The sequence below is a fragment of the Phacochoerus africanus genome, chromosome 6 (assembly GCF_016906955.1).
Source record: "Phacochoerus africanus isolate WHEZ1 chromosome 6, ROS_Pafr_v1, whole genome shotgun sequence".
In the NCBI taxonomy this organism is placed as follows: Eukaryota; Metazoa; Chordata; class Mammalia; order Artiodactyla; family Suidae; genus Phacochoerus; species Phacochoerus africanus.
The window spans coordinates 24,756,032-24,780,604 of record NC_062549.1 but is presented as its reverse complement, the minus strand read 5'-3'; the positions used below and the strand labels follow the sequence as shown (position 1 = coordinate 24,780,604).

Sequence of the window (24,573 nt, the reverse complement as noted above, 5' to 3'; positions counted from 1 at the left end):
CAAAAGCAATTACCATAAGTAGATATAAATATATATGTGTGTGCATTACTATTGATCATATCTATAACATATATCATCTATACAAAAATACTGATCAGGTCAAACTTTGGGAAATAAGTTATGGGATTATATGTTTGCGCATATTTTATGCTGCTGATTTTTAACAACATTTAGGAGACATTTTTGTCATATTATTTTCCTGAAAGTTTAATATATATATAAAGAGTGGGATATATGTAGTAAAGTTTAATATTAAAGGAAAAGATGATCTAAATATGAAATCTTGAAAATGAAATGTCTCCGAAGATAAGTGATTTTGTTTTATCAGATTCTAAAATTCTAGTAAGTCCTAATAAAATTAACAGTAGCAAATTATTTTTTTGGTTAATAATGCATAAGTTTACATAACAAACATTTGTCTGGTATTTTTGCCTGCAATTTACTACTTATTTTGCTAAGAATTTTTAGCATATACTTGTAAGCTTGATTATAAAAAGGTGATTTACAAATGACACTTTATAAACTAGAAAAGAAAAATTAAAAATGAGAAAAAGCACATTCGTGGGATGTAATATTTCTAAACCTAATGAAGATACATAATTTTGTTCTATAAATTGCTTTTTAAATTATTTTCTCATTTTTATTCTTAATATGAGTAAGAATTAAGAACTTTATGCAGTAGTATTATACATTTTTTCCTTATATACTCACTATTTTTGCCAACATTATATAGGTAGGATTAGTCTATACTGAAATTACCATATATTTTCATTTCTGAATAGCAGCAGTTCTCATTTGTCTCAGGCCTATTTACTCTAAAAATTTATTAAAAACCCCAAAGAGATTTTGTGGACTATATCTATCAATACTTTATTTAAAGTAAAACAGAAACATTTTAAAATGTGCATTTATTTATTTAAAGGTATCCAGAATAAAGCCCATTGCATGTTAAGTAATATTTTAATGTGAGATAGCTATCTTTTCCAAAACAATAAGTGAGAAGAATGAATTTTGTTCATTGCAAATTTCTTTTACTGTTTGGCCTATTAGTAGAAAGTAGATGGATTATTACATCTTCATCTTTATTCAATATTTTGCAATATGTTATTTTGTTTGATAGGATGAAACTTGACCTCACATATTTAGTTGTAAAAGGGAAGAGTGTTCTAATAACTTTTACACATAAGAGTGGATATACTTCTTTGATACTACACAAAAACTTGACTAGTTATAATGCTGAATTCAAGCTATCAATTAAATTTTGTACGCTAACAGTAAAATCCTTTGATTTACCTTGGTTTGTAATAGATTATTTTTATTCATGTGTTTTTTAATATTATGAGTTGGTCATTTGAAATATATCGGTTCATTCAGATAAAGAGATCTTCCAAATATTGATACATTTTAAAAAGAAAATATTAAACCAAATTTATTTTTCTTTCCACTGATCTCCTCAGAAAAATCTTTAAACTACAAGACAGCTCTAAAGCTTACAGTGGTAGGTTGAAGTTCTCCAACATTCTAAGTTTTTACATGAAAACTCAGATTTCATTACTGCCAGCAAATCCTGTCAGTTGTTTTCTTTGACGTAACAACTCAGGTTCATTTTTTTGGGGGGAGGATGAGGGAGAAATATATACCAAATGCCTAGGTGTGCCTAACCACAGTTTATCTGTTAGTCATTCTTTCAAATAAAAATACCGTTTCTTGAATAAAGTGGTTAGTTTAGCTGACAACTCATACAATTTTTCCATATTTTGGTAGGCATAACAAGGGTTTTATTTTACATTTTTTGCAATTTTTCTCATTTTGTCACATAGGTCATTGAAAAGAGGAGTACCACAGAGTGAACATTTAATGAAATAATTAGTTGTAACTTCAATACAAAATGTTTTTTTTTTTTGTCTTTTTAGGGCCACACCCACAGCATATGAAAGTTCCCAGGCTGGGGGTCAAATCAGAGCTGTAGCTGCCAGTCTATGCTGCAGCCGTAACAACGTGGGATCCGAGCTACATTTGCGACCTACACAACAGTGACCTACAGCTCACTGCAATGCCAGATCCTTAACCCACTGAGGTCAGGGATTGAACCCACGTCCTCATGGATGCTAGTCAGGTTTGTTACCACTGAGCCACAGTGGGAATTCCCAACACAAACATTCTTAAATATGATTTTTAAAAATTTGTTTTGTTTTCTTGTTTTTGCACTGCAAGTGTGTGGCAGTAAAGAATACAATGACTGATGATTACTAGTACAGTTTGAAGTCACTGAGCTGTGTCAGTGCATCAGCAGTTTACCCATCATTGCTTTTGTACATGAAGTAAAATGTCAACATAGAGAAAAGGATGAATAATGCCTCTGTAGTTTTATTGATGTTGTGGATCCCCTGAAAATGTTTCAGACTTTCAAGAATCCATAATTAACATTTTCAGAACCACTGTTTTATTGGATTCTATTGCAATAAATATACCACAATTCAGTTATTCACTCATTGTTGATAAAATTTGGGTTCTATGTACTTTGTTCAGTGTGTCTTCATCAACATCCTTATAAAATCTACTCTTAAACCCTTACATAGCAATTTCTCCAGAGTATATAAACTTTTACAGTTTAAAATTGCCTCTTTTTGCTGCATAAGCTACAAGGTCCCTGGAAGGGACCTATTCAAACTATTTTCTAAAGTTGTTTGTAATTTCCTCTTTGCTCCATAGTTAGAAGTATATCTCCTAAATTGTAAACATATGGATTGCTTTAGTTATATTTTGTTAACCAATGTATATCTGTATTTTAGATAACATTTTCTGTATGAATTTAATCCTTTGATATTCATTGAGATGCCCTTTATGGTCAGAAATTGAATGTGTTTAATTTTCTTACAAAGAAAAAACATTATTTTCCTAATCCTAATCCAGGTTACCATAAATTTAAACAATACCCATTATCCTCTCACAGTTATGTGGGTCTAGGCAGAGTGTAACTCAGTTCATTCTCCACTTAGAGCCTCCCAAGGCTGAAATCATGGCGTCAGCTTGGCTATGTTGCTTTCTGGAACTTCTGAAGTTTCATTTGCTTCTACTTTCAGAAGGCTGTTGCCAGAATTCAGTTTCATGCAGTTGTACAACTAGGGGCGTTGTTTCCTTGCTGGCTATTGGCCTGTGGTTATTCTCAGCTTTTAGAAATTCCCAGCATTCCATACTTTGTGGTCCTCTTCCTTCACCTCTAGAGTTAGCAATGACAGTCCAAGATCTTCTCATTCTTCAAATCTCTGTGGTTTTCCCATTTACCTCATCTCTCTGTTTCCTCTTTTGCTGGAAGTTCTCTGTCTTTTCTGTTTCCAGCTGGAGAGAGTCCTCTACTTTTAAAGGCTCATATAATTAGATTGCGCCCAGACTAATAATTCAAACATCTTTCTATTATAACATCTATAATCTTAATTCCATTTGCAACATGTGATATAACATATTCACAGTTTCTGAGAGAACCATTATTCTGGGTTCATTATTCTGCCTACCATAATGGGTATGTATCAGAGACTAGGTGCAACACTTAGTATATCCTTTGGTAAATTTGTTAATCCTATTCAAATGGTCTCTATGCTGACTGTATTTTCAAAATCTGTGCTACTAGATACTGAAAGAGATATGCTGAAATCTCTCAATATGATTGTAAATTTTATATTTTTGTTTGTAGTTGTGTCCATTTTACAATATATTTAGCGGCTACATTTTTAGGTATATACAAGTTTATATTTCCTGATGAAGTAGACTTTTGTCTTTATAAGATGACACACTAGTTCTAAATAAGCTTTATCTATTTGATAGTAATAAAACTATAACTTTCATTTATTAGATTTGATCTTTTTACCTTCAAACTTTAGTCATCCTTGTTTTTTAAATGTCATTTATAACTAGAATACATACATGTGATTTATACTTTTATATACATAATATGTTATACTTTTATAATCTAATATTGACTTTGTTTATAAATATGTTCAATGAACTATAATATCCATACAGAAGATTATTTAAATCAAAAAGTACTCATACTGCTGAATTATCACCAATTAAACATATTTCAGCTCAAGAAATAAAATACTGAAAGCAATACCGAAGGAGCTTATGCTCCCCCCCAATTCAGTAATATCTTATGCAATCCCAAGGATAACGACTCCAACTTCTAATAAACCAAATTAGTTTTAGATTTCTTAAAACTTTGTATAAATGAAATCATCTAATAACATCATTCTGCCTCTGGCTTCTTTGACTCAATATTACCTTTGTATTACTGTAGCAGTAGTATGGAACTTAACTTTCATTACTACATAGAATTTCATTTTATGAATATACTTTACCCATTTACTGTTGGTGAACTTTTTTTTCCTAGTTGGGTCTTTTATAAACATTACTGCCATAAGCATAAGTTACATGTTTTGTAAGCATTTATGCATTTATCTTGAAAATATACATAGTACTAGAATTGCAGGGCAATTGGGTAATTAATTAGTTGCTAAATAATTTTCTAGATTTTTCAACATTATTTCTTAATATAAAGATGTGAAAATAAAATATTGGCCACTTTAAATGCCCAGAGTAATTTTTTTCCAGAAAAACAAGAAATATTGTCAGGAAAAAAGTACAGGGAGTTCCCTTCATGGCTCAGTGGTTAACGAACCTGACTAGGATCCATGAGGATATGAGTTTGATCCCTTGCCTCACTCAATGGGTTAAGGATCTGGTGTTGCCATGAGCTGTGGTGTAGGTCATACATGTGCTAGGATCCAGCATTGCTGTGAGTGTGGAATAGCTCAGCAGCTGTAGCTCTGATTTGACCCCTCACCTGAGAACTTCCATGTGCTGAACATGTGGCCCTAAAAAGGAAAAAAAAAAAGTAGATAGTTTTGTAATGAAAGAATCTGAAAACCTATTTACTTGATACCCAAACTGTTATTATATTATGTATGAGATTATACTATGAATGATGGCCCTCCAAGATTGCCCACACTCTAATGCCTGGAATATATAAATGTGTCACCTTATACAACAAAATGAACTTTATAGATGTGATTAAGTTAAAATCTTAACAATATGAGATTGCTCTAGATTATCAGGATAGGCCTAAAGCATTGACAAAGATCCTTATCAAAGTGAGGTAGGAGGGCCAGAGAAAAAGTAGAAGATGTTGAAATGAAAGCAGAGGTCTAAGTGATATAGTTTCTGGCTGTAAAGCTAGAAGAGGAACTCTAGCCAAAGAAGGGCAAGCAGCCTCTACCATCTAAAAAAGGTAAGGAACAGGTGTATTCCCAAGTATTTGAATGCTAATCTTATATCCAGGTACTTTGCTGAATTTGTTGATCAGTTCAAGTAGTTTTGGGGTTGAGTCCTTAGGGTTTTCTATATAGAGTATCATGTTATCTGCATACACGGACAGTTTTACCTCTTCTCTTCCTATTTGGATGCCTTTTATTTCTTTTGTTTGTCTGATTGCTGTGGCTAGGACTTCCAGTACTATGTTGAATAACAGTGGTGAGAGTGGGCATCCTTGTCTTGTTCCAGATTTTAGTAGAAAGGCTTTCAGCTTTTCTCCATTGAGTATTATATTTGCTTGGATTTGCAATAAATGGCTTTTATTATGCTAAGGAATGTTCCCTTTGTACCCACTTTGGTAAGAGTTTTGATCATGAATGGATGTTGGACTTTGTCAAATGCTTTTTCTGCATCAATTGAGATGATCATGTGGCTTTTGACTTTTCTTTTGTTAATATAGTATATGACATTGACTGATTTGCATATGTTGAACCATCTTTGTGAACCTGGGATGAATCCCACCTGGTCATGGTGTATGATCTTTTTTTATATGTTGGATTCGGTTGGCTAGAATTGTGTTGAGAACTTTTGCGTCTACATTCATTAAAGATATTGGCCTATAGTTTTCTTTTTTGGTGGTATCTTTGTATAGTTTTGGAATTAGGGTGATGGTAGCATCATAGAATGACTTTGGGAGTGTTCCTTCTTTAACCTTTTGGAAAAGTTTAACTAGGATAGGTATAAGTTCCTCTTTGTAAGTTTGGTAGAATTAACCTGTGTTATATGCCCAAAACTATAAAACATTAATCAAAGAAATTAAGATGTAAAGAAATGAAAAGATATTCCATGCTCCTGGGTTGGAAAAATTAATATTGTAAAAATGGCCATACTACTCAAAGCAATCTACAAATTGAATTTTGAAATTCGAAATCCCTATCAGATTACCCATGACATTTTTCACAACTGGAAGAAACAATCCAAAAATTTATATGGAACCACAAAAGACCCAGAATTGCCAAAGCAATCCTGAGGAGCAAAAACCAAGCAGGAGGCATAACTCTCCCAGACTTGAGGCAATATTACAAAGCCACAGTCATCAAGACAGTGTGGTACTGGTACCAAAACAAACAGATAGACCAATGGAACAGAATAGAGAACCCAAAAATAAACCCAGACACCTATGGTTAATCAGTCTTTGACAAAGGAGGCAGGTACATAAACAGCAAAGTTTGCTGGGAAACCTGGACAGCTGCATGCCAATCAATGAAACTAGAACACACCCTCACACCATGAGTGAAAATAAACTTAAAATGGCTGAAATACTTAAACATAAGACATGATGCCCTAAAGCCCCTAGAAGAGAGCATAGGCAAAACATTCTCTGACATCAACCTTACAAATGTTTTCTCAGGTCAGTCTCCCAAAGCAACAGAAATAAAAGCAAAAATAAACCAATGGGACCTAATCAAACTGACAAGCTTTTGCACAGCAAAGGAAACCAAAAAGAAACCAAAAGACAACTTACAGAATGGGAGAAAATAGTTTCAAATGATGCAACTGACAAGGGCTTAATCTCCAAATTATATAGGCAACTTAAAAGACTCCACAGCAAAAAAGCCAACAACCCAACTGAAAAAAGGGGAAAAGACCTGAATAGACATTTCTCTAAGGAAGATAGACAGATGGCCAACAAGCACTTGAAACAATGCTCAACATCCCTGATTATTAGAGAAATGCAAATCAAAACTACCATGAGATACCACTTCATACCAGTCAGAATGGCCATCATTAATAAGTCGACAAATAACAAATGCTAGAAGGGGTGTGGACTCCTCCTGCACTGTTGGTGGGAATATAAGCTGATACAACCACTGTGGAGAAGGGTATGGAGGTACCTTAGAAAACTATACATAGAACCACCATATGATCCAGCAATCCCACTCTTGAGCATATATCCAGACAAAACTTTCCTTAAAAAGGACACATGCACCTGCATGTTCACTGCAGCACTATTCACAATAGCCAAGACATGGAAACAACCCAAATGTCCATCAACAGATGATTGGGTTACAAAGATGTGGTATATATACACAATGGAATACTACTCAGCCATGAAAAAGAATAAAATCATGCCATTTGCAGCAACATGGATGGAACTAGAGACTCTCAGTCAGAAAGAGAAAGACAAATACCGTATGATTCACTTATATTTGGAATCTAATATGTGGCACAAAAGAATCTTTCCACAGAAAAGAAAATCATGGACTTGGAGAATAGACTTGTGGTTGCTAAGGGGGAGGGGGAGGGAGTGGGGTAGATTGGGAACTTGTGGTTAATAGATGCAAACTATTGCTTTTGGAATGGATTAGCAATGAGATCCTGCTGTGTAGCACAGAGAACTATGTCTAATCACTTATGATGGAGCATGATAATGGGAGAAAAAAGAATGTATACATGTATGTGTAACTGGGTCACCATGCTGTACAGTAGAAAAAAAATTGTATTGGAGAAACAACAATAAAAAGATAAATAAATAGATGAAAAAGTTAAGGAACGGAATTACTCTACAGCTTTCATAAGGAACTAGTCCTGCTGACACCTCGATTTCAGCCCAGTTAAAGACATTTTGGACTTAAGTTCTCCAGACTGCAAGATAATAAATTTATTTCATTTAAACCACTAAGTTAGTGATAATTTGTTGCATAAACAATAGGAAACCAATGCATAACTGTCTTTAGGGCTTTGATATATACATTTTTAAAAATGTCTCAAATGTTAATTCTATACATGAAAATAGAGGTGGCATGGAACCCAATGACCACGTAAATCACTGCGAATCATGTTGATGTTATACAAAACATAGATTCAGAGCCTACTGGTGCAACATTTACTTGAATATAATGTTTTAAAAACCTTTTTATGTTGGCAAAACATGCGATACCATCCTATTTCATCCAGATCAGAAGGTATTAGGGACTGGGAAAAATTAAACAACTTGATCAAGTTTGAAATAGAGCCAGATCTTAGAGTCTGACATATTTTGTGTCCCTTTTTCTTTCTTTTCTTTTTTTTTTTCTATTTCTTGGGCCGCCCCCCCGGCATATGGAGGTTCCCAGGCTAGGGGTCTAATCGGAGCTGTAGCTGCCAGCCTACGCCAGAGCCACAGCAACGCAGGATCCCAGCCGAGTCTGCAACCTACACCACAGCTCGCGGCAACGCCAGATCGTTAACCCACTGAGCAAGGGCAGGGATCGAACCTGCAACCTCATGGTTCCTAGTCAGATTCGTTAACCACTGTTCCACGACGGGAACTCCTGTGTCCCTTTTTCTAGTGAACACCCTGTTTGTCTTCTCATTATCTTTGGCATATTAATTAACATATTAAATATTTGAACTCTAGTGCACATATAAACACAAATTATCTTACATGCAATCTCAGATTTCTATACTCATTCAGATCCATTAAATAATCCAATATTTTTAGACAATATTTAGAGCTTTTTACTGTTAAATGATCCAAGATGATAGAGAAGAAAAATGTGAAGAATTTTTCCCACTTATCCAAAAGCTAGTTTTCTAGTTATCGTTAAGTAATCCACATGTAGTGGCGTGTTATAGAATGGGAGATTTATTTTTCTTTTTCTTTTAGCAAATGAGGGAAGAAGTATGTTTTCAAACTTATTTTCATGATCGTTGTATCATAATTGAGGCTTTGCAGTAACTTGCTTGACTCTCTCCTATAATATATTGCTTTATTGATTTGAAAATAAACTTTCAGTTATGAATCCCATTAGTTTTCTTTACAAGACTTCATTTTATAATTTGATATTTATATGTGATTATGTATTGAGCATCTCCCTTTCTCCTTTGAATACAAAATTTCCTAAAGTCAATGTTTGGAACTTACTAGTTTATCACCATTACTTCATGCAAAGCGTACCATGTAAGAGGCTCTCAGTAAGTCGCTATTAAATTAATGAACTGGAGTGATAGGAGGATTTTTTTCAAACCAAAAATTGTGTTCTTGGAATAGTGTTGTCAAGAATTATAAGAATGTAAAAAATGACAATTGTGAAGAAAATTCAAGTAGTCTATTTAGAGACTCTTTCTAAGAGTTATTGTTCACCATGTTATTAATCTCAAAAGTTAAAAGAATACCACATGTTACGTACATCTATTTGAAATATTTTGCAGGATACAACTGTATAATTTAAACACTTATCTTCAGTAAATCTAACATGATTTATGTCTCTAATATGTTATAAATCACTGTAGTTAAATATACATGTATTTTACCTCAACTTAACATATTTTCTAGCTACTGTAAAGTCATAATATTTTATAGATAACCACAGTATTTTTCCATGGAATCATTTGGACTAATTCAGATATTTGTGAAATTTAATTTCTCATATTTTATTACCTTGTCAATTATGTTCCTTATTGACACATGATAAAGTTGCACAATAAATGATCTTTTATGTTCCTTTGAAAAAAAACCAGAGTATAATTTTAGTTACCCTAAATTACAAGGGAAGAAATTGCAGCTCAGAAATGATCAGTAAATTGTTTAAATCCATATAGCTATTAGGCAGTGGAGGAAAAATATAAACCCATAACTTCCAATTCCAGTCTATTTCTCTTTCTACTATGGTTTTCCCATTGGGGAAATGATATTTTCATGAAGGAAAAATGCATATCTAATCTTTTTCTTTACAGTGCCCATATAAATTTCTTAACAAATATTTGGAACAGATAAAAACATGATTTTACCCACACAATAGCTTTAAGTAGTTGAGACTGATAAAAACTGCATCATAATTATAAAGTCATTGAATTAAAAGCCAAGAAAGGGATGGGAAACCACTGTCTATATTTGCTGATATCTTTATGGCAAAGAATACTAGTTGTTAGTAAAGCTATTTCCCTACTAGGGAAATCAAATAAAATTAGTAAAAAATATGTCACATTAAAGTCCTAGAATGAAGCAATTGAAATTTCCTTCAGCTATTTTTTGAATAAAAATTAAATTTTGAGGAGTGGTCAATAATTTTGTTGATATATTAACATATGAAATATAGATATTAATTTTGCTAAGTAGCTACTTTGATTTATGCTATAACAGCAATCAATATTTTCTTTCAGCATAGATTTGATGCTTAAAATGCGTGTAAATTCAAACTAAAGAACAATCACTTCCCATTTAGTTTCATGAAAAATTCACATTTCCTCTATTTCACATTTTTATTTGGTGAATGTTTTGTCATGGACTAGTTTATGGCCACCGTTCCAGTAAATTTTCTCATGTGGCACAGCATGTTGAATGTTTTTTCATCTTACGTGTAATATTTTCTAATGTATACCCCATATTCTACCTTTTTCTTAATCCCATGTGCACCAATAATCATATCTTAGCATTTTATTACTTACTAGGTAAAACACTCATCAGAAGCTGTAGAGTGTTTTAAAATTCATGCACTTAAAACAAGTGATTCTGTCACTTCTCACGCGGGCTTTTAGATGAGAATATTCTTTAAGCATTTCCTCTTACAAAGATTCAAAACATTAATAAAATTTCACACATTAGTGAATAACTAGTTACAGGGAGAATTAAATGATTAACATAACTTTATATCAATGATTAATATGAAAAGTACTAAAATAATTATTTGGTAATTAATGCAAAACTGATGGAAATTGAAATTATAAGAAAGTCATTTAAAATGTCAATGCATATGCTCTTTAAATAATAGGCTGTGCTTTTAAGATCTTTTAAAATTAATGGCAAACGATGTGCAATTTTACAGTTTAATGTAATGGAAACCCTTAAAAGCATAAAGGCTTGTGGATGAGAATGATACCTGTATCATTATCTAAATGTGCTTATCAAATTTTAATAGTGAGATGTTATTATTTCTGGAAGACTTGAACAAGGAGAATGATTACATCTATACTATCTCTAACAATGTTATCAAAGGACTGTATATATATGCCTATCAACTGATTATAATATTTCAAACTTTCTCTAGTTAAGAGAATTAATATAAAATCCCCAGTTTTAAATTAAATGTTTATTAGCATATTACTACTTACAGTGAGATAGAGGGAAAACAGACATGAGGAATGGACAAAGAGAAAAAGAGAGATTTATTTCAAAATTGGCAGCATTACCAAAATCCCCGGATTTTATGATTGTTAAATAAGAGAATTCACTTGAATAGCCTGGTGTATTTTTTGGAACCTAGAAATAGCCACTAAATGTTAGTTTCATTAGAGCTTATAACTCAAAATCTATTGCCTTTTCTTCTGCATTTGGTGGCATGCTGAGGTTAAGATAAATTGCATCATAATACTGGCATTCTCACTATGATTTCTCATTACTCATAGTAAGACTTTGGGATTTGAATTATCACACAGTTTAGTTTGTTTATACAGTTCTTAAAAATGATCCAGCTAATATACAGGGGATTCTGTATGAAACAAATTGTTAACCTATTCAATTTCAAAATGAATGGCAAAACAAGTAGATATTTAAAGTAATGATTGTTCTGTGAGAATAAATCACGCATGCCCTATGGATATTGGGGCATATGAAGCACAACACCATAATTCATGGTTATGTCAAGATGTCAGTACTTCAATATTAAAGGAAAAGATGACTGTGGCAATGTTTGAATGGCTATATCATTTGTTGAAAGTAAATGAGCTAAAACTTCTATCAACTATAAAATTCCCCCAAAAAAGTCATCATGTGTGAGAAAGGCAAATTTGGAATGTTAGGAACATGTGCTAGGCATAGATTTAGATATGGAAATGGATACAGATAGTGATATACATATGAGTATGGGTAGGGTTTAGGATAAATATAGATGTGACTATGAATATCATAAAGATATAGATAGAAAAGTAGGCAACCAACATTCATTTCTGCTTTTTTATATCCTTTCCACTGTATGGAAATGCCTGTAAATCATGAAACTACACTTGCCAGAATACCTCTCTTTGCTAGCAGTGTGCTCTATTAGATTTTGCCAATGAAGGCATTTTTTATAAGACTTGGAATGTGAACTAATGCATAAGCCATTATTGTGTCTTGGCAGGTAGGTGCATTGGCTTCAGCAGGTGTTAGAGGTGAAGTTTTTTCATCAGCTTACCAGAATTCTTATCTGAAACACTTGTTTTGGTGCTGGAACAAATGGAGCTCCTAACTAGTGCTCCTAATTCCTGATTTCCCGAATGCTAGTGAAACCTCTGACTTTCACACTGCATCCTTAAATTAAAGATCCTCATTATTAATTGTATTTCTGCTTTAAGTATTTTGCTTTTTCTCCTTTTTGTCAGAACCCGGAGAGATGTGCAGGTAGTATGCGTGGAGAAAATATTTTCTTCCCTCAAAAACATAACTTGAAAATGTCTTCAACTCACTCTACCAAGAGTAACTCCATTTCCATAAAGCTCCTTCTTTTCAGTGACTTTGGAGTTCATCTTTAGGATTAACATTTTATCCAGGACCTATGAAATATAGTACCAGAAATTTTCTTCAAAATTAACCTTTTTCAATTTCTTCTCTGTTGCAAATACTGTAAAATTTCTATAACGTCCTCTCTTCTCGATTTTCTTTTTTTTAATTTTTTGAATCATCTATCTTTAAAGCTATAAATGACCATAATTTCCAGGGCACTCGTTGAACCATTGAGAAAACTTGAAGTACAGAGACGTTATGTTGGGTACTTAATGTCGAGCATTTAAACATGGAAATTTAATAATAGGTAAGTCACTTTACCCTAATAAACAAGGGATAAGATGAGGTTAATATCAGGAATTAGCCCATTGTTATATTGTGAGGATTAAGTGGGAGAGGGCTTATGAAAATTTAGCACCGTGGCTACCACATGCTAAATATTTTTTACCACAATTATTTTGATGATGAATCTATCTAGGGCTCATCTAATTATCATAAATTCATTAAGTGGTAACTTTGGGGCTGGACTACCTAGAACAAATCTCAATGTTGCCATTTGTTATGGTGTGATATTGAGCAGGTTTCTTCCTTTCCCTTCAGTTTCCTAGCTGGCAAAATGTAAATGAAAATAGTATCTAACCCTTAAATTCTTGTCAGTTTTAAATAAGTTACCATAAGCACATCATATGGAATGATGTCTGGCAAGCATTTCAGAAGTGTTTGCTACTATTGATATCCACTTTTGATAACAAGTATGAGAATTAGAAAGTTCTTACACACACCAATCAGAATTTTCTTCATGTTGCACCTAATTATTGATATTTATAATAAATTTGTATTGTTTAACCAAGTATAATTCTTCAAATATATGCTATTACGTTCTTCTAAGTTTTGCCCCCTCCTAAGTTTAGCATTCATAAGACTTTTGTTTACTTTGTACATAAAATTAATAATGACATTAAATATTCTTTGCTTATGGTAAGTTGAAGGCAAAACTATGACCAAGAAAGAGATGAGAACATTATTATATCTCCAGTAATTGATAAATCTTCTCAATTAGGAAGACAGAATAAGAATGGGAGGAAGAAAGGTACCAGACAGAATACATATGAGAACTTCTAATTTTTTGAAATTGATTCAAGTGATTTACCCTCCCCCAATAAATCTTGTCATCATCATTTTTGGGTGCATTTCAAAAACACCTAACAGACAATATTACACACACCTTATCATATGAATTTTGCTATATTTCTTTATGGGTATTCTATATTCAGACAGAAAAAAACTTGATTCTACAAATGCATGTTTTACATTCTTCTTTACTGACAGTTGTTTGATCCAGTTATTCAATGCACATCAAGAAGAATTTAATTCAAAATTAATGTTTTTCTATTTCTCAGAAAAGTAATTTATTACTTCTCAGATTTAGCAAAACATGAAATTTATATGACTGTTTATCTGTGTATTTAAAGATAAGTATATTCGCAATTTGTCCATTTTCTCCAGGCGTTAAAGAGCTTGTTCTCGAAAGACAAATGACTGCATATTTAATCAATGTTTGTACATAGATACAGAATATATATATGCTCTATATATATGTGTGTGTGTGTGTATATATGTGTGTGTACATATACATATTCCATATTTTTTATTATGTATTTCAATGCTGAAGACAAATTATATTTAACCTCAAATAATTATAGAAAAGATTTTGATATTCTATGCCACTGACCAGTTTTGTGGATAGGTTAAAAAAAGTATTAACTAGTATAATATAAACAATATAGAGAACTGTAATTAGAGTTTTAAATAAAATTTTATGATGGTTATAATTGAAGATGTTCTGATAAGATACCGTACAATTTAACCTAGATATCCTAAAATTTATAAAAATGGGGCTCTTTTTAAAAATAGTTTTGGTTCTACTTTTAATTCAATATTTTGTTTGCAAATCTGTCAAATAGAAGCAACTGAGTATATAACAACTGCTGTGCAAGATGTACATAAGCATTAATTATATCCATTGTGCCCAACACCCCTTTCTCATACCTTTTGAGATGATGATCTCTTTTATATAAAAACATACATGCAACTGGTGAATGACAGTGTATAGAAAACTTTTTCTTATGATATATGCGTATACACAACTGGTGAATGGCATAGTGTCTTGAAAGCTTTCTCTAATCATTTTAGGTTAAATAAAATTATCATCTGTCTTCACTGAAAAACATCATAAAGAAAATATTAATATGAGAATGCAGTGACATAGAACATATGTGCAGTCATTTCTCTACCTAATTAGTGAACAAAATTGTCTGAAATAAAATTTACTGCACTTTGACTCTAGCTCATAATTCATAGATTATTATATACCACTTTGGGCAATGACATTTCTCTGTTATATATTACAGTATTTGAATATTAGTGGCTATTAGTAGGGGAAAAAAACATCTTGGATTTTCAGGACAATCTTGTAAATTTTTGGTCTGTTTTCACAGTGTAATTATTAACAAAATGCTCTCCAAAAAATTCAAAAATTAGAAAATATTGTAGACATATAGCTATTTATTAACCTTATAGAAAGAATCCAGTCTATTTATTTCTTCCATGTAGGACTCAAGAACGCCTTAACTTACCTTCTCAAAAAGAAACTTCACTGACTTTTATTTATTTATTTATTTATTTGTCTTTTATCTTTACAGGGCCACACCCACAGCATATGGAGGTTACCAAGCTAGGGGTCCAATCTGAGCTATTGCTGCCAGCCTACGCCAGAATCACAGGAATGCCAGATACGAGCTGCATCTTCTCAGGCAATGCGGATCCTTAACACACTGAGCAAGGCCAGAGATTGAACCCGCAACCTCATGGTTCCTAGTCGGATTCATTTCTGCTGTGCCGCAACGGGAACTCTTTCACTGACTTCTAAATAAATGTGATTCTTAAATGCTCTCCTTAAATGCAGTGTTAAAAAATAAAATACATTTTAATTGTTTTGAGTTCCTACCATAGCTTAAGAAAATGTTGAGTAATTGAAATATTCTTATGAGTTACTTTATTCTATTCACTCCAATTTTAATGACATAATATTAACTTATAGAAAATGGAAAAAAACAATTATTTATACAGGAGCCTTTTTGCCTAAAACAAGCAAACAAGACAGTGCAATTGCATCTCTTGAAACTTCAAGTCATATTTCCATGTTGTATTAAAACAATTATATATATTTGTTGTTTTATTAAAGTATAACTAATTAGTATTTTATGTTACTAGGTATCACTAAAGAATCCCTAGGATATTGAAAATGGAACATTAAGACATATGAAGATATTATTTCAAAAATAAAAATCGATTAGTTATACCATATCTAATTATGTTTCCTAATATATATTGAACTTATCTTCAGTGTTATGAAATGTAAAATTTAAAATTGTTTAAAGCTTTATATACAGGAAAACAGTTCATAATAGTATAAGACGTAATTTATTATTTAATTTTTATCAGTTACCCAATCTAACTTTAGGGTCTGAATTTGATTATTTTATTTGCTTTTTAGGGCCAGACCTGTGGCATATAGAAATTCCCAGGCTAGGAGTCTAATCATAGCTCAGCTGAGAGCTGGCCTACACCAAAGCCACAGCAATGCAGGATCCAGGCCGTGTCTGTGACCTATATCACAGCTAACTCAAGGCAACACCAGATCCTCACTGAGGGAGGCCAGGGATCAAACCTGCATCCTCATGGATACTAGTTGGATTCATTTCCACTGAGCCACAATGGGAACTCCCTGAAGTATGATTATTTAAAAAATAATAGATTAATGGACTGAATGATTTTGCATTTGACATAAAAACTTGTTATTTGGTAACACTAATTAGTTCCTAAATCATGCCTAAATTCACTAACTAGGTAGAGAAATGACTGCACATATGTTCTATGTCACTGCATTCTCATATTAATATTTTCTTTATGATGTATTTCAGTGAAGACAGATGATAATTTTATTTAACCTAAAATGATTAGAGAAAGTTTTTAAAATTAAAATATTTATGTCAACAAAACTCTTTACTTGGCTGCTTACAGATCAAATCAGAACTATTTTAGGAGTTCCCGTTGTGGCTCAGTGGATTACAAATCCGACTAGTGTCTGTGAGAATGTGGGTTGGATCCCTGGCCTCACTCGTGGGTTAAGGTTCTGGTATTGCTGTGAGCTGTAGGCACAGGTGGTCCTCACATCCCGTGTTGCTGTGGCTGTGGCATCAGTCAGCAGCTGCAGCTCTGATTTGACCCCTAGCCTGGGAACATCCATATGCCACAGGTGAGGCCCTAAAAAGCAAAATAAAATAAAATTTAAAAATAAAACAAATCAATTATTTTAACTAATGAAATCATGTTAAATGCTCCCAGTTACTAAGTTTCCACTATGAATTAATTGTTCAAGATACATTATCTCATTATACTCAACAACCTATAAGACTGTGTATGACTTTGTTTTTATTATTCTATTTTAGAAATGGAGGAATCAAAGGCCTAGAAAAAGGAATGACTGCTTGTTAAAAGTCACACAGTAAATGGCAGAGCCAGAAATTAAGGCCATGTTCTTTTTGCTAGTTTATGAGAACTTTCATTTAGTTTCACTTAATTTTAAATGAGTTGATCAATTTTTCCAAATTATTCTGACATTAAAAATTAATGTGAATACTTAAACCATGGATCTGGAAATTAGAATGTCACCTTGTCCTGAGTAGCTTCAGTGAGGTGACAAATCAAATTTAGTGATTATTAGCAGAAATAGGAAAAGATGAAATATAGAAAGCCCATATTGACTATTATTTTAAGAAGCTTAGCTGTGAAAGAAATATGAATTATAGTGTGATTGGCATTCACCTTGATAAAGGACAATCCTTATTATAGACTTCTGGATGGAGATAATAAGGTACTGGATAATATAAGTTATGAAGACAGTTATAGAAGCTAGTATTTTTAAATTATCATCACAAATTTTTATAAAATTTTTTTGTATACATAGGTACTATTTTACACATTTTGTATATGCCAGGTACTATTTCATACATTTAATCCTCAAAGCACTGTGAAATGGCCTTTTTATCTTCTCATTTTCCATAAAATTTAGAGAGAGTCAGTGGTTTGCTGTCCCAGTTATTTAGTGGAAGAATCAGCATTCAACAGAGGTCTGTTTGACTCCAAAATACGTGTTATTTCTATTGACTTACCATGACTGACACAGCAATTTAAATGAAAAATGAAGGAAAAAGAAACATTTAAAAATTAATATTGAAAGTAAATATTATTTCCTATCTAAGGATATTGATACAAGACCAGTTCTGTTCAAAAAAGACTCTAAAGTCAAAAAGAATTACATAAAATTCAGGAGTTCCCGTCGTGGCGCAGTGGTTGGCGAGTCCGACTAGGAACCATGAGGTTGCGGGTTCGGTCCCTGCCCTTGCTCAGTGGGTTGATGATCCGGCGTTGCCGTGAGCTGTGGTGTAGGTTGCAGACGTGGCTCGGATCCCGCGTTGCTGTGGCTCTGGCGTAGGCGGGTGGTTACAGCTCCGATTGGACCCCTAGCCTGGGAACCTCCATATGCCGCGGGAGTGGCCCAGGAAATAGCAACAACAACAACAACAACAAAAGACAAAAAAAAAAAAGAATTACATAAAATTCAGTTAAAATATTTAAAAAGTTAGGTAGCCTGAAAATGCATGTCAGTAAAAAAATAGAACAGTGGAAGACTACTACGACTTCCTCCAACTTCCAAATAAAATATTCTCAGTGACAATATGGCAGTGTGTGTTAATAGTAAATGTATGACCAGATTCTAGAAAGGATTTCCATGAGAACAGTGAAATTTAACTCTAATTTAGGGCAGATAGTATCCCACGAATGCTTGCTATCAGATAAAGAGAATACCAAAAAAGTTTCGTAGATTGAAATTCTCTCTCCTCCTTCTGTCTTAGATAAGAAACACAAACCTTGTTCAAATCAGAAAACCAGTCAACATTATCTCTAACATGTAGTTCTGAAGAGTGGTCCCACAGTAGTGCCCTCTTTCAGCATTCAATTAAAAACAAACAAACAAACAAACAAAAAACAAATCCCAGAGAGCAGATAGGAAATTGGTTGGCTTCATGGTAGAACCCAACCAAGAAACAAAGCATTTTATGGAAGGAGTATATAGAAAGAAACACGGTTGTGTTATGTTCTAATAAAATTAAACACTACGTTTTTTATAGCTGTCCTATGCTATAAAAAGGAAAGCATATAATGCTTCATAAGAAAAAACTAAATATTTTATGTTAATATATTAATTGTAATATTTATATATTTTCAATTAAATCATCATATTAAATTAATATATTAAATTGAAGAGAAGAATAGCCATGTGATTTTAATAAATTAATTACTACAAAGCTGAAGGAGGTACCCTATGAGATGACATGCCCTATTATAAAAATAGTATTTAAGTCAGCTCAATATTAATTCAAGGTTTAGCAGTAGACCAGAGAAATTAGAATGGAGAGTCCAGTAAAAGAACCATACATAGATAGCTACTTAAACTGAAAAACTGAGGTGCAATAGGGAAAGGATTGTTTTCTATACATGGTGCTGAGTCAATTATATACTCACGGAAAAGAAAAAGAAAATAAACAAAATATATAAACTATGTTCTGTTCTTCGCAGCATACACAAAAACAAATTCCATTTATATTGCATATCTAAATGTTAAAAATTATTAGCAATAAAAATACTAGGAAAATATCTTTGTGACCTGGAATAAGATTTTTTAATAAAACACTTAAGAATTAATGATTAATGAAATAAAAGTTTGATAACTCTTAGTACATTAAATTCAATAACATCAAGTTATTGAAAGATGTAGTTAAGAAAGTGAAAATACTAAAAAAAGTGAAAAAACTAAGACAAAAAGTGGTAGAATTCCTATTAAGAATATAGAGAGAATCCCCTACAGATTGTTAACAAAGCAGACAGTCCCATAGAAATATGAACAAGGACTTGAACAGCATTTCCTGTAATAGGACATCCAGTAAGCATAAAACAATTACAAGGTGTTCAACTTGTTATTCATTAAGAAAATATTGATTAAAACCAGAATGCTATGTGAAAACAAACAGATTGGTTAAAAATAAAAGGTTGACAATACGAACTATTGCAAATACAGCTTTTAACTATGTAAAATAGTACAACTAATTTTAAAAATGTTTAGACAGTATCTATGAAATGTGAATTATCCATCTAGCTATATACCCAACAGAAATGCCTAAACATGTTCATGAGAGGATATGGACAGGAACATCATAGCAGCACTATTGATAATAATCACAAACTGGAAACAACTCAGAAGTCCATCAATAGTGAAGTAGGTAAAGTAACCTATACAATGCAAAATCATATAGCAATGGAAACAAATAAAATACAACTAGATACAACAATATCATGGAATTTCATTAAAATGAAGTTGAACAAAAGAAGCCATAGGTAAAGATCACCTACTGTGTCTTTCCATTTAAAAAACAAGCAAAATTAATATCTCATGTTACATGTTAGGAGAGTTGTTACCCAAAGAGGAGGAATAAGGGATTGGTGATTGAAAGGAGACAATATTCTTTTCCTGATCATAGTGTTAATTTCATGGATATATTCATTTAAACATAATTCATCAAACTCAAAACATAATTTAGATTCATGTGTATTGTACTTCTATAAAACATCTTTAAAAATATAGGCGGCAATGAACAACAAGGTCCTACAGAATAGCACAGGGAATTATATCCAATACCTTGTAAAAACCTATAGTGAAAAAGAATGTAAAATAATATATATTTATTTATATATTTATAACTGAATCACTTTGCTATACACTAGGAACTAACACAAAATTGCAAGTCAACTTCAATAAAAAATTATACAGGCTGCGAATGAAAACTAGACACCAGAATAAAAAAAAAAAATCATAGGAAGGGAGCATTTAGTGATTTATTTTCCTTGCCATATAGAAGGGTTTACTTGAACGTGAAGTAGGAGAAATACTCTTTAATAAAGACGATGATATGAGAAGAAAATATTATTTGAATGAATATTAGCCAATCTTGATTATTAAACTGAAAAATAGTGCTTATGTGGAAGAAATTTTCAATATTGAACAATAGAAGAAAAATATTCTTGTAAGGAATATGCCAACATTATTGGGCTCAACTGATTAATACCTGGTATTTTTGAAGTTGTCAAATAAAAGGTAAAAATCCATAATTAAATATAAAATTATAAAATTATACATGAAATACATGCACAGATACCCACAAATGTGATCATCAAAGATATATGGTTGCATACATATAAATACAGGTAATATACTTTTCATTGACTATAAAAATGGTAATACTGATTACCAATATCAATGTTATAGTTGTTTTGCAATAATATTTTGTCCCAATAGTTCATTTTTTAAATTATTCACTCATAATTTTGTGCATTGTTGTTATTTTCATCAGGCATATTTACATAATAACATTCTGGAACTGAATGTCCGAATTAGTTCACAGAACATATTAAAGTTAATTGTGAGAACTTAATATGAAAATTTTACCTATCAATTTGAAGCAGCAATAAATCAGATGACAAAGATATATCATTCCAGTGAATCATCCCAAGATAAAATTAAATTTAATCTGAATAAATTAATGAAATTAAAACATTTTATTCAAGCTAATAGTCATCTCTGACCTATTCATCAGCCAAATATTATTAAATGTTTACATCATATTAGTATCATACTTAGTATCAGAGGTAGAAAGGAAAATATACTCCCCCCAACCACAAAGACTTCCTGTCTATTCAAGATCAAGAACAGATTATATGGCCTTTTTATATTCAATTATTGTGTATTCCAGAGATAACAATTTTATTTTTAAACAAGTATAGAATCTTTTCATGACAGAAGTTTGTTATAGTTTTTTGGTAACATATTTGATTTACTTACAGAATTTAAAATTCTGTAGGGAAATGTAGGTTTTTGGCGTTCATTATAGTGTTTCAGATGTGATAGTAAGCAGAAGAGATAATGTGGAACAAAATAAAGTTGGTTGATATGTACAAAGAATATTTTTAGTGAATATTTTGATGAATATTTTCAATCAGCGGGACTTGGTCAATGCACAGTAACATATTAGCTGCATGAACTAATAGAGAATAATAAGATGAATTAGATAGTGGTAAGGAAATGATTGATACCATAGTGAAAATTTAGTGTGTTATTTTGTTGGTTTTTTCTTTTTTTATTTATAATGATTTTTATTTTTTCCATTATAGCTGGCTTACAGTGTTCTGTCGATTTTTGACTACATAGCAAAGTGACCCAGTTATACATACATGTATACGTTCTTTTTTCTCACATTATCATGCTCCATCATAAGGGACTAAACATAGTTCCCAGTGCTATACAGCACGATCTCATTGCTTATCTACTCCAAAGGCAATAGTTTGCATCTAGGAAATTTAGTTTTTATATGCAGTGAAGAAAGACATAATGAGAACAGCATAGTTAGGAAAATGTTCAAAAATTAAAACTTAGGCTTTTATAAAAGCTTTATATAAAAGTGTTTCCCCATGATTTTCATTTGTTCTTGGAAATAATTCTACTAGGAATCTCTCAAAACATGTTTAAAAAATACTTAAGTATTTTAACCTATATGAGGTTTTCTGTAGAATAAAAAACATTGATATACAACAATAATGGGAGCAGTTCCCATTGTGGCTCAGCCGGTTAAGGCCCTATGTAATCTTCATGAGGTTTCAGGAAGGATCCCTGGGCTTACTCAGTAAAGTATGGCATTGCTGCAAGCTGCAGTGTAGGCCACAGATGTGACTCAGATCTGGTGTTGGCTGTGGCTGTAGCATCAGCCTCAGCTGCAGCACAGATTCAACCCCTACCTGGGAACTTCCATATGCTGCAGGTGTGGCCATATAAAGAAAAGCAAACAAAAAATCATGGGATTCATTTTATATTTATGAAGCCTTGAAATGTAAAGTTAAATGATCATTTTCAAAATTTTATTTTCTTTTATTGATCTCAATATCAATAAAGGAGAAGAAGTAGGTAAACTCAGTGAATCAGCTTCATGATTAAAAACTGCCTTTAAATTTTCAATAAACAAGCATTTTATTAAACCTCTACTATGAATTAATCAAGAACTTATATATCACCTAATGTAACATCTAACTATTTTAACATTCTTTTATTATCCCAGGATAGAGGAAGCAAATCTCAAGAGATTAGCAGAAATCTTTGTCTATATCAGCCCCTCTGCGAAGATGTGGACGAAGCATGGGGAGTTGATGATGGAGGAGAGCCTAAAGATACTGGGTTACATATTAGGTTAAATCCACAGGAGAGAGAAGAAATGAAAAATTCATAACTTAGAATTCAAGGTCCAATTATAGAGGAGGGTTATAGAGAGGAAAGTAAACAGCAGGGATTCAGGAGCAAAAAGAGGATAAAAAGGGAAAATCTCCCTGGAGGATCTATCTGCACACAATGCCTACATCAAAACGTTCTGACCACAGCTTACTATTTATACTCAGTTTGTTAAAGGGACATAGAAGAGAAAAGAACAATTTTTCACTATTTCCCTTTTTTTTTTTTGTCTTTTCTAGGGCCTCACCCACAGCACATGGAGGTTCCCAGGCTAGGGGTCTAATCGGAACTGTAGCTGCCGGCCTACACCACAGCCACAGCAGTGCGGGATCCGAGCCACGTCTGTGACCTACACCACAGCTCAGGGCAAGGCCGGATGCTTAACCCACTGAGCAAGGCCAGGGATCAAACCCGCAACCTCATGGTTCCTGGTCAGATTCATTAACCACTGCGGCACACCAGGAACTCCTCACTATTTCCCTATTGAATGCATAGTAATTGGTATATTGTCTACAGGAAAAGAGAAAATTGTATCATTTGAAAAAGAATCCATATGACTTTCTGGTGACATTTTGTTATTTTTAAGCTAGAGTATTTGACGGTTATTTTTTATAATTAGCATAGTATTAAAAGTAGAATAATTCTCTGTCCTTTTTGGGCTACTTGTCTGCTTATTTGTAAAATATTTGTGGAATAGCTTTTTATGTGTTATACTGCCATAACAAAAGCGTAAAATATGTACCATTGACTTAGCAGTTGGCAATGAGTGTTGAGGAAATAGATATCACATGCTAGAAATGTAAAGATTTATTTTAGGCAGTGGCACAGCATTTGGTAAAGCATTTTTTTCCCCAGTGAGTTTGAGGGTTTATCATTAGCTTACTGAGCTTTTAATTTTAGAGAAAGAGGCTTAAAAAGCCAGAAAGTGTTGTGCAAAAATGTTGCCTGCCTTTAGAAATTATTATAATAGATTTGCCTTTACAAAGGTACCGTAATATAGAATATATATTACAAAAAAAGGGTTCATCAAGATTTAGCTGCTTTACAAGCAGAGTTCAAAGAAAAGAGAGTTTATACAGAATAATATTCCATAACTGGAATAGCTATCTTCTGGATACAAACACTATCATTTGAAAAGATGGAAAAGTATTAGAGAACAAGGACCTCAAAGTTATGAAATAACAGTGAGATTAATGGTGCCATTCTATTTTAGAATTATGTTTAGAAAAGAAATATGACAACTTTGAATACAGATAGTTACATGAAACTCAAGGAAAGCAAAAAGACCGCAGTCTTACTAAATTATTGTGGGAATTATACTGCCAAACCATCCTAAACCAGGATAAAAAAC

The 24,573-nt window shown here is 32.5% G+C and overlaps 1 protein-coding gene across 2 annotated transcripts in view; it reads right to left on the bottom strand.

Moving 5' to 3' along the window:
* CSMD3 (CUB and Sushi multiple domains 3) overlaps window positions 1–24,573 on the bottom strand; it is a 1,203,192-nt gene that overhangs the window by 1,024,449 nt on the left and 154,170 nt on the right. The gene's annotated exons all lie outside the window — the stretch shown is intronic.